Source organism: Malania oleifera, chromosome 1 (genome assembly GCF_029873635.1).
Source record: "Malania oleifera isolate guangnan ecotype guangnan chromosome 1, ASM2987363v1, whole genome shotgun sequence".
In the NCBI taxonomy this organism is placed as follows: Eukaryota; Viridiplantae; Streptophyta; class Magnoliopsida; order Santalales; family Ximeniaceae; genus Malania; species Malania oleifera.
The window spans coordinates 24,155,360-24,165,697 of NC_080417.1; positions in this window are offsets into that span (position 1 = coordinate 24,155,360).

Sequence of the window (10,338 nt, forward strand, 5' to 3'; positions counted from 1 at the left end):
CCACCATAAGTGAGGGTATGTATATATTGTGATAGGGCTGCATTTTAGTAGTTGCCAGTTTTCTTTAGAGTTGAGTGTTTATCTAACTGATTGTGTGGTTGAGTTTGTGCATAAAAGATAGCAAATTTCGAGGACGAAATTTTTTTAAGGAGGGGAGCTTGTAAGAACCCGAACTGTGATATATGAATTTAACTAAATAAGAGAAGGACAAATTGGGAATGGAGCAGGCTTCGTCGATGAAGCCAGAGTTCGTCGACGAAGGCCCCATGTTTCTCGGCGACGAATTTCAGGTGCTCGTCAACGAGGAGAAGCCGAAGGGTTTCGAAAAATTGAAAATCCCAGGCTCGTTGACAAGGCCATCATTTCATTGGCGAGCTGTCTATAAGGTCCCATCGACGAGGACACTATTCGTCGACGAGAAGTGGCCAAGTCAAAGGTGCTATAAATATCAGTTCCATTACTTCTTAGCTAAGAAATCTTATTTTCTCTCTCTATCTCTCTAGAAACTCATCCTACACTCTCTCTCTCTAGATTTCTTCATCGTACATCGCTGGAATCATTGATCCGAAGTTACCACGAGGATCATGTAAGGATTCTCTACAAGTTCTACGGATCGAGTTTTCGGTTCGGGCATCTTTGGGTTTTGGCTTAAAATCGAGGTAAGGCTCAATTTTCATTTCTATTCCAGTAGTTTTGTAGAGAATGGAGTCGTGAGTATATTTTGTACTGTGAGTTGTAGGTTTTGGAACTCGGTTCGCTGTTTAGGGGCCTTGAAGTTCGAGATTTGCTATTTAGGGAAAAGGTAAGGGGATTCAGTTTATGTTGGTTATTTTTGAAATCGAACTCGGTGGGACTGTGGTCCACAGTCCTGTGTACGTTTTGGTTACTCATTTGGGGGATCTAACGAGCAAAACAATGAGTTTTTCATGACTACAGTTTTGGGAAAAGGGGGGTTATTGGGTTGCATCCTTAGTTTTGTTGGAAAAATTGTATATATATGATGATTTATACTGTGTAATAGGGATGGTTGTGCCTTGACTTTTTTTAAACTGTATATGTTTGGAAAACCATGATTTTAGATTGTCAAATGGGTGTGGTATGTTTGGTTATATGAGCATGCATAGTTGTGTTTTTTGAAATGGAATTGGAATTGGGTTCTAAGGTTTTCCAGGTACTGAGAGTTTCTGGTTCTATATCCGTGGGCGTATGAAATCGCTAGGCCATGTTTGGAAAAAGTGTCTGGCTCTATATCCAAGGGCGTGAGCCTTACCGGCTGATCACCGAAGGGTGTGGATCCACCAATTTGTGGCGATACGATGCCATGGGAGTCTAGGACTAGCCATGTGTTGGTGACACCGTGTACCGTGGGTCAGCTACAGGTTGACGCCGAGTATCGCGGGCCGGCCTCAGGTCGAAGGGTGTAACGACACCGGGTTGCTTGATCATGTGTGTGTGTGCTTGTATGCATTGCTGTGAAATTAGTACTAAAACTGCATTTAACTGTGTATGTGTTGTGTATCATGATAAGACTGGAATGCCTTACACCGATATAACCTGTATTCCTCCTTACTGAGAGGTGTCTCACCCCTGCTGTACGTACATATTTTCAGGTATTTTGGGTAACTGGAGCTAGCTTCTTGGTGTAGGGGCGTACTGGTCGATGTACCGCGGATAGCACTTGGGTAAGTGCTAGGACTTGTGTTCTCGGGTTGTCATTTTGGGGTATGGTTGATAATCGGGTTTATATGTTGTGCTATGGAGCTTGGACTCCTGTTGTATAAACTTTGGTATGGTACTGTATGTATATATTTAGAAAAACCTTTTTCCGTTATGTATATGGTTGTATACGAATGTGTATAGGGTGTCTAGGAACCCCACAGGGTCGGATCCTCATTCATCGTACTGTATTTTTGGTGATTTGTATGATACAGGTACATGCTAGTTTACTATTCACCCCTGGGTCCCATTTCTGGGTTCGGGTCGTGACGACCTATCCTTATACATTTAGGCATATATATTTAACCATCATATAACTTAATTTAATTAATTCAATATGAAAATATTAATTAATTAATTATTAATATTAAATTGCGTAATTAGGTGCTTTAATTTATGCATTACAAATTATATTTTTTATTTAAACATCTAATTACTCTCAATATTCTAACATTGTGTTCTATTTATAAAATTTGGGTTTTATTGAGTAATGTATAAAATTTTGGTGTTGTTTTTATTGCAGGGCAACTATTGGAAGCTAAAAACCGATAGTACTTTGCAATCTGTGCATAACTCTCTCATCCAACCTCCGATTCAGATGATTCAGGATTCTATAGAAAGATAAGAAAACATTCTACAATTTTCATGTTTTGCGTTTTGCAAAATACTAGCTGTATCAAGGTCGAAATCAAATTTGAAGTTACCATACGCCATTTTATGGACTATTTCAACAATTCTTAGTAATATGGGCGTAACTTTCTCGTCCGAGCTCTGGTTGAGATGATTCAAAATTTTGGGAAAAAGTGAGAAAGATCTCTACAACTTTCATGTTCTGAGATTTGAGAGTCACTAACTGTAGGAGGGTTTAAATTGGGTTTGAAGGTGGAGGGTAGATCATGTGCCTTTGAAAAAAAGAAAAAAAAAAAGAAAAAAAAAAGTGAGATGTGACCCGACCATGCAACCGGGTCATCTTAGCAATTGCTGGGTACAAAAGAAAGGAAAGAAAAGGAAAGAAATAAAAGAAGGAGATTTTGGAAAAGTCAAGAGGAAAGAAGCCTTTTAGTTTTTGGAAGGTGAGTGCATTAAGCATGCACGTGAGATGGCCTAGGGTAGCATGCGCCGGGGGCATACACGGGTAGGAAGGGAATTGAAAAAAGAGAAAAGAAAAGAAAGGTAGGTTTTTTTATTGGGGGAGCAGGGCAGAAGGTTTGGAATAGGGGGGTAGCAGGTGCTGGGGTCTATTGGAGGCCGCACCACACAAGAGAGTTGGAAAAAAAAAATTTGTTTTTTGGTGAGACGCTTAGGGGAGTATTCTATTGGGAGAGAAGGAGGTTGCACCCAAGGAATTTTTCTTTTGAAAAAAAAATTCTCTTTTGGAGTTGATGACATGCAGTAAATTTAAGGCTTTTTGGAATTGTAAGGCGGTGCTGCGGTGAAAAAACAAACACAGCAGCAAGGGAGAGTTGGTGGCTTGCAAAAATTTTAAATCTTTTCGGAACAAGAAAGCAGCCCGCGATCGATGCTGTGGGTGTTTGCGGCGCACAACGGCAGTGCTGCGAGTGTTGATTTTTCCCGTACACTCTAAATAGAAGAAAATATGGTGAAATTTGTTATGTTGAATTTAATTTTCGGAATGAACAAAATTTTTGTATTCTGGGAAAATGATGTAACCCAGTTTTAAACTATGTTTGCTCGTTGATGCTAATTTGAAGTAGTTTTCCTTTATCTTTGTTTGAGTTGTTCTGCGCTTAATGCTTTTAATTAACTGACCATTGATTAAATGATATTAGTCTTATGATTTGCTACCAAAATAGGGGTTATAGGATAGATCTTGGATAATTCAGTGTAAGTAAATAGAGAGATCGAAAGACTTATATGAACCTAGGTAAAATTAAAAATCAAGGGTCTTATTGCGTTCTTATGTTATTAATTTGCATAATTTTATATTAAATAATAAACAAGAATAGGTTATAATTGTCTATCGAAAGAGGCTTTTGGAAAAATTGAAGATTTGCTAACAAATAGAATTACAAATTCGAATTGGCTAGATGAGTAAAGTATAGTGAGAAACTAGGTGAAATATGTTTCCTAGAAGTTTTCACCATTAGTAATTTGATAAGCGGCATCCAACTTTAAATTCTCTTAAATAGTTTATTTAAAGTAACTTTGTTTAAATTTCGTAGTCTAAAATTATTAATTTTTCTAAATAAAATCAAGGTTATTATAAATTCGGTACTTAGTAAAATTAAGACATCAATCCCTGAGGACGATACTCTACACATCATTATATTATGAAACTATGATACTGTGCACTTGCAGTTTGCACCGATCAAATTTTTTTTTCCTGGGTTAGTACATTCTTTCCTCCTCAAAAGAATTTTGTCCTCAAAATTTGTGAATCGATAATTCTATTTAGATTCTACTATTAACGAACCACCCCATACAACATATTCCAATATATTTTATAACTACAAATAACTACATTAATATAAAATAAAAAATAATTATTACTTATCTCATAATATAAATTTCCTTCTTATGCGCCACGGGCAATGTCCGCACTAGTTGGGATACAAATTTAAAACTGAAAAAAAAAAATCAATAAACGTCGAAAACCGGAGTCAGTGCTTAGAAACATCATCGTTGATGGATTTACTGTGATTTTCTAAAACTACCTACTTCTTTAGAAAAACATAGAAGACCATCAAGGGATTTCTGTCCCCAAGCTTATGAAACAATAACTCAAAAGTCCTAACAATGTCCTGATCTACCCATTCCTATCCTCGTCCTAACTCGAACCTATACTCTGGTATTAATCCATCCTAGAGTCTACAGGACCTAACAACCTAATGCTCTAATACCACTCTATCACACCCCAAACCCGCCAAGTGGGGCCCGGGGTGTGATGTGATCTAATCACCTATGTTTGATACCATAACTTCAATCACGTTGCGGAAAATAAATTAACATCCTTTATAACGTACCAGAGTTCTATACATATATATATATATATATATATATATATATATATCCCAAAAAAGCATTCTCCAACATCCAGTATTCACAAATATACAACTCAGAATCATAAATATATATATATATATATATATATATATCATAATTCATCACGATATATTCTTTTTACTCATGCCACACGATTTAGAATAATATACACATATTTATACATTTACTAAAAATACGCCAACCCATATTCATTATTTTCATTATTGAAAATAAACATTTAATTATCTCCACAATTATGCAGAAAATTCATTACTTTCATCATTCCATTTTTGCAAATAATAACTAACAACACAACCCTAGACTCAAATCACAGTTCAAACGGTTGATTTTTCTAAAATTAGCATAATAAACATATACTTACACATATTATTTTTCTATTTTAATCGGTAAATTCATAAAATTATTGGCTTAATCAATTCCCCTTACCTAATTTCCAAAAACTATGCCTTTAGGGATCCTGAAATTATATCCGTGGCGCTCACTCGAACCCTGAATTCATAAATCCTAGTTTATCAATACCATCCCAAATAAATTCCATTCTTTTCCACATTTCCTAAACTCATAAATTTCAAATAAATAATTGAATTACCAAGCACCACAAATTTGCTCAATGTCCTAAATCTTACCCTAACCTTGCATTTGTACCTAGAAAACCCAATTCAAAAATCCGCTTCGCTAGACTTGTAGAGAAACGCTCCTACAACCACATGGTGGTTTCAGATTGTTAGTTAGGGTGAAGATTTGAGAGAAATTGAGGAGAAAGAGTGGGTTTATCTTACCCCAGAAGTGGTGCCTACAACGCTCCTACAAAAAATCCACTCTGGTAGGAATGTCGATGATGGAGAATGGAGTCCAGTGGTATTTTTCATTTTTCAATCAGCGCCCATTTGGCCAATGAAATCGAGGAGAGAGAGAGAAGGAAGACGAAGGAGAGAGAGTGACAAATAGAGAGATGCAGATAAGCTCTTTGTAATCAATTTGATTGAAATTAGGAAGCTTCTCAGCTTCATAATGCTTTTCATTTCTTTCTTTTTTGTAATTTTATTATATATTATAATAATATTATATTATATACCTATATATATATATATCACCTATCCTTATACATTTAGGCATATATATTTAACTATAATATAACTTAATTTAATTAATTCAATTTAATAATATTTAATTAATTAATTAATTAATAATTAATCTTAATTTTTTTCCCAATTTACTACACCCTGCTTACTTAAATGGGTGAAGCAGAAGCTGTTACAACCTCTCCTTACGAGGCGAGGTAAATCCCACCTCAATTACTAGGCTGAGCCCAACTGGTCTCCCTTACGAGACGAAGACACCCCAATTCAATTTATAGGGTTAAACCGAACCAATCTCACTTACGGGGCTGAGATTCCCCAGTTTAATTAACGGGTTGAACCCAACTGGTTTCCCTTATGGGGCAGAGACTCCCCAGTTCAATAATGGGCTGAACCCAACCGATATAGTAAAAACATTTTCGTACGTATTACAATGCTTCTAAATACAAACAGAGAAGTACACATAAAGTGTTGGCATAACAAGGCTTACAATTCTTATTTTGATGATAACAAATCATAATGTGTTTAATGTGGTTTAGGGGAAAGTTTTTCAGGAAAAAGACAGCTTAAAGCTAGTGACAAAACTCAAAAGGATGATAAAGTTTATGGATCAAGAAAGATCTTGAAGAGCATGAGGATTAAAGATAATTTGGTGGAAGCTCAAAGAAAAGATCAGAAACTCAAAGATGATGGAAGAACAAGGACTTACTTGAAGATCAATGGAATAAAGTTTTAAGAATGTTTGAATGTAAGTACTTCAAGTTAATTTCAAGTATAAACTGAATTGAAGTTCTCATAAAATCAAAAGAAACTTAGAAATGTATTTTTAGAAAAACCCTAAAGTATGTTTTTCAAATCGAAAAAAAAGAAAGGTTTTTTAATAAGAAAAGTTTTTGAAAAACAAAAGGGCCAGGCGACTGTCCTCTTGTGGCAGGCGACTGCCACATTAAAATAAAGAATTTTTCATAGGGGCAGTGGCATGATAGGCGACTGCCAGTGTTCTGTGTTGTGAGCTTTTTCTATGACAGGTGATTGCCACTCGAACGTTGGCTTAAAAACTCTCAACAAGAAGATTTAAATGGATTTTTTGGACACTATTATTTTGAAAAACTTGGAAACTACTTCAAGGAAACTTTTGGGGTAAGAAATTACTTTTAAACATCTATAAATAGCCCTAACTTCAAAGATTTTTACACCAAGAAATTTTCAGCAATCAAAGTTCCCTAAAAAGCTCTCAAATTCTCTTGTATTCATCCATCTTCAACTACTGAGTTATTGTTGATACAAATTTCGAAATAAAGCCTTCAAAATCTAAATCTTTCAATACTTGGAAGATATTTGGTGATTTAAATTGAGTATTGAGCTTCAAATTCTTTTATAATTGATTTACTTTGAAGTATTATTATGCTGAATGTTGTACTAACATACTCTGCTGTGAGAGTGTTTTCTTGTACACAAAATCTTCTCTATCTTGGTTCTTGTCTATAAACGATTGAGGGTTGTAGAATCGTTAGACCAAACGAGGGAATATCGTTTGGAGAGGCAGGCTCCAGCCTAACGGAATTAGTGATTGTAATTGGTATTGTTCCACCCGTCAAAGGAACTGAACTAGTGAATCCTTTGGTGGTTTGCCAAAGGCGAAGACGTAGGCTGGGTATAAGCCGAACCTCGTAAAATCTTATGTCTCTCTTCTTTCTTACTCTTTATTTTTCAGTAATACTTACAACCTGCTTGTATGCTTTAAATTGTTAATTCTGAGTGTATGGTTGTTAAATAAACCGGAGGATAATTTGTTTTGGATTGATCAGCATTGATTGCAAAAATTGAAAGGGACTACGTTGGTTGATCATCCTAAACTTATTAATCTGAAAGTTTGTTTAAAAGCTAAACACAAAGAAGAATTGTGAGTTTGGAATAAACACAGAGGTTACATAAATTCAGCGTGCTTTACAATTTATTACAGGGCTATTGATACAAAGATCAAGTTTTTGATTATCTTGTTGATTGGTTGTGGTTGAATTGTTTTTGTATTTACTTGTTGTGATTGTAGATATAAAACAAAGAATTAAACTTGAAATAATTTTAAAATTCCAATTCACCCCCCCCCTCTTGGGAAGCTATCTTAATTTCAATTGGTATCAGAGCCTAGTTATAGTAAATTCCTAACAAGAAGTTATAAAGAGATCTATATGGCTATCATAGGAGTAGCTCCTTTTGGAGAGGGCCAATCCTCAACTCATCCACCAATCTTTTATGGACAACTACACCTTTTGGAAAAAGAGAATGCAAATCTACCTCCAACACATGGATTGGAAAGCATGAGAAGTAGTTATGGATGGAGACCTTATTCCCACTAAGATAATAAATGGAAAACATATTCCAAAAGAGAAAAAGGATGTGATCGATTCAGATTATAAGATGTTTCAAATGAACTCAAGTGCTATAAATGCTTTGTATTGTTCTTTAGACGCTAACGAATTTAATAGGGTCATGGCTTGTAAAACGGCTAAAGAAATATGGGACAAATTAGAAGTTACATAAGAAGGAACTATTGATGTTAAGGACAATAGGATAGACATGTTAACAAGCGAATATGAAACATTCAAAATGAATTCAGATGAATCCATATCAAGTATGTACACAAGATTCACCCACATAATCAATTCCTTAAGTGCCTTAGGAAAAACTTATACCACCTACGAAATGATTAGGAAAATTTTAAGAGGCCTTCCCTCCATATGGGAACCTAAGGCTACAGAAATTACCGAAGGAAGAAACCTTAAGACCACCTCCTTAGATGAACTCATAGGTTCACTCCTTATCTATGAAATGACTCTAAAAGAAAGAAATCCTAAACCAAAGCATAAGAAATCTATTGCACTAAAAACATCAAGCCACAGCTTAAGTGAAGAAGAAAGTGAATCAAGTGACTTAGATCAAGATGAATTAGCACTCATCACTAAGAGACTACGAAAGTTTTATAGAAGGAATAAAAGATTTCCTAAAAAGCTCAACAAAAGAAAAATTGAAAAAGTAGAATCAAGTAGAAAAGAAAATAAAAGTAAAAGTGAACCTCCTATATGCTATCATTGTAAGAAACCAGGACATATCAAACCGGATTGCCCGCTCAAGAAGGACAAGAAGAAAAAGAAGGAAGCTATGAAGGCTACTTGGGATGATTCAAGTTCCAGCGAAATGGAAAACGAATTAAGTGGACAAGAGATGGCAAACGTATGTTTCAGGGCGAATGATGAAGAAGTAAATTCCTACTACTCTTCAACAGAATCTTGCAATGAATCTTGTGACGAGTCATGTAATAGTATGCCCTCATATAAAGAATTACAAGATGAATTATTTTCCTTACATAAAAGATTCATAAAATTTTTCAAAAGAAATATAACCTTGAAGGATCAAAATAAAGAACTATTGAAGCAACTTGAATCATTCAAAACCATTGAAAAAGAAAAAAGATTCTTGTATTGAGAAGTTAGGGGAGGAAGTAAGTAAAGTAACTCAAGAATTAGGCAAAACTCATAAAGAAAACTTGAATAGAAAGGAAATTAGTAGAAGATAAAGAAAAAATTATATATAATTTTACAAAAGGTAAAGATAAATTTGAAAAAATGATTGGACAGCAAAGGCTACATGGGAATAAAGAAGGAATAGGTTACAATGGTAAAACAAACAAAAAGAATAAACAATTATACCTGGGATGCTTTGTCAAAGAAGCCAAGCACTATGCTAGCACTTCCTCAAACAACAAACATGAACACACTACTTTCTATATGTGCAAGACTAAAGGTCACGTAATGTTTGATTGCCCACTAGAAAGGAAGTATGTTAAAGTACAAGAAGAATGGAAAGTTAATAATGGAACTAACAACAAAACAAAGAAAGTTAAAAGGATTTGGGTTCCAAAGACTAACACAATGAATCCTCCATTGTAGGTATGTTTTAGGACAACATCATCAACGGACAAGTGGTACTTGGACAGCGGGTGTTCAAGACACATGACCGGCGATAAGACCAAGTTTTCCTCCCTAAAACAAAAAGATGGAGGATACATCACCTTCGAAAATAATTCCAAAGGTAAGGTCATTGGCATCGGGAGAATAAGTAAAGAACCATCTATTACAATTGATAATGTATTATTAGTAGAAGGATTAAAACACAATCTCTTAAGCATTAGCCAATTGAGTGACAAAGGGTTTGAAATAACTTTTAAGAAATAAAAATGTGTTATTTAGAATCCCAAAGAAAATAAAATCTTGTTTATAACTCTTAGGATAAATAATGTTTATTGTATAAATCTTGAGAATCTAATGAATCAAAACGTAACTTGTTTGCAGCCATGAATGAAATAAGTTGGCTATGGCATAGGAAGTTAGGACATGCTAACATGGACTTTTTATCCAAATTATCAAAGAAAAATCTTGTAAAAGGATTACCAAATACCAAATTCATAAAAGATAAGATGTGTGACGCATGCCAAAAGGGAAAGCAAGTTAGAACAAGCTTT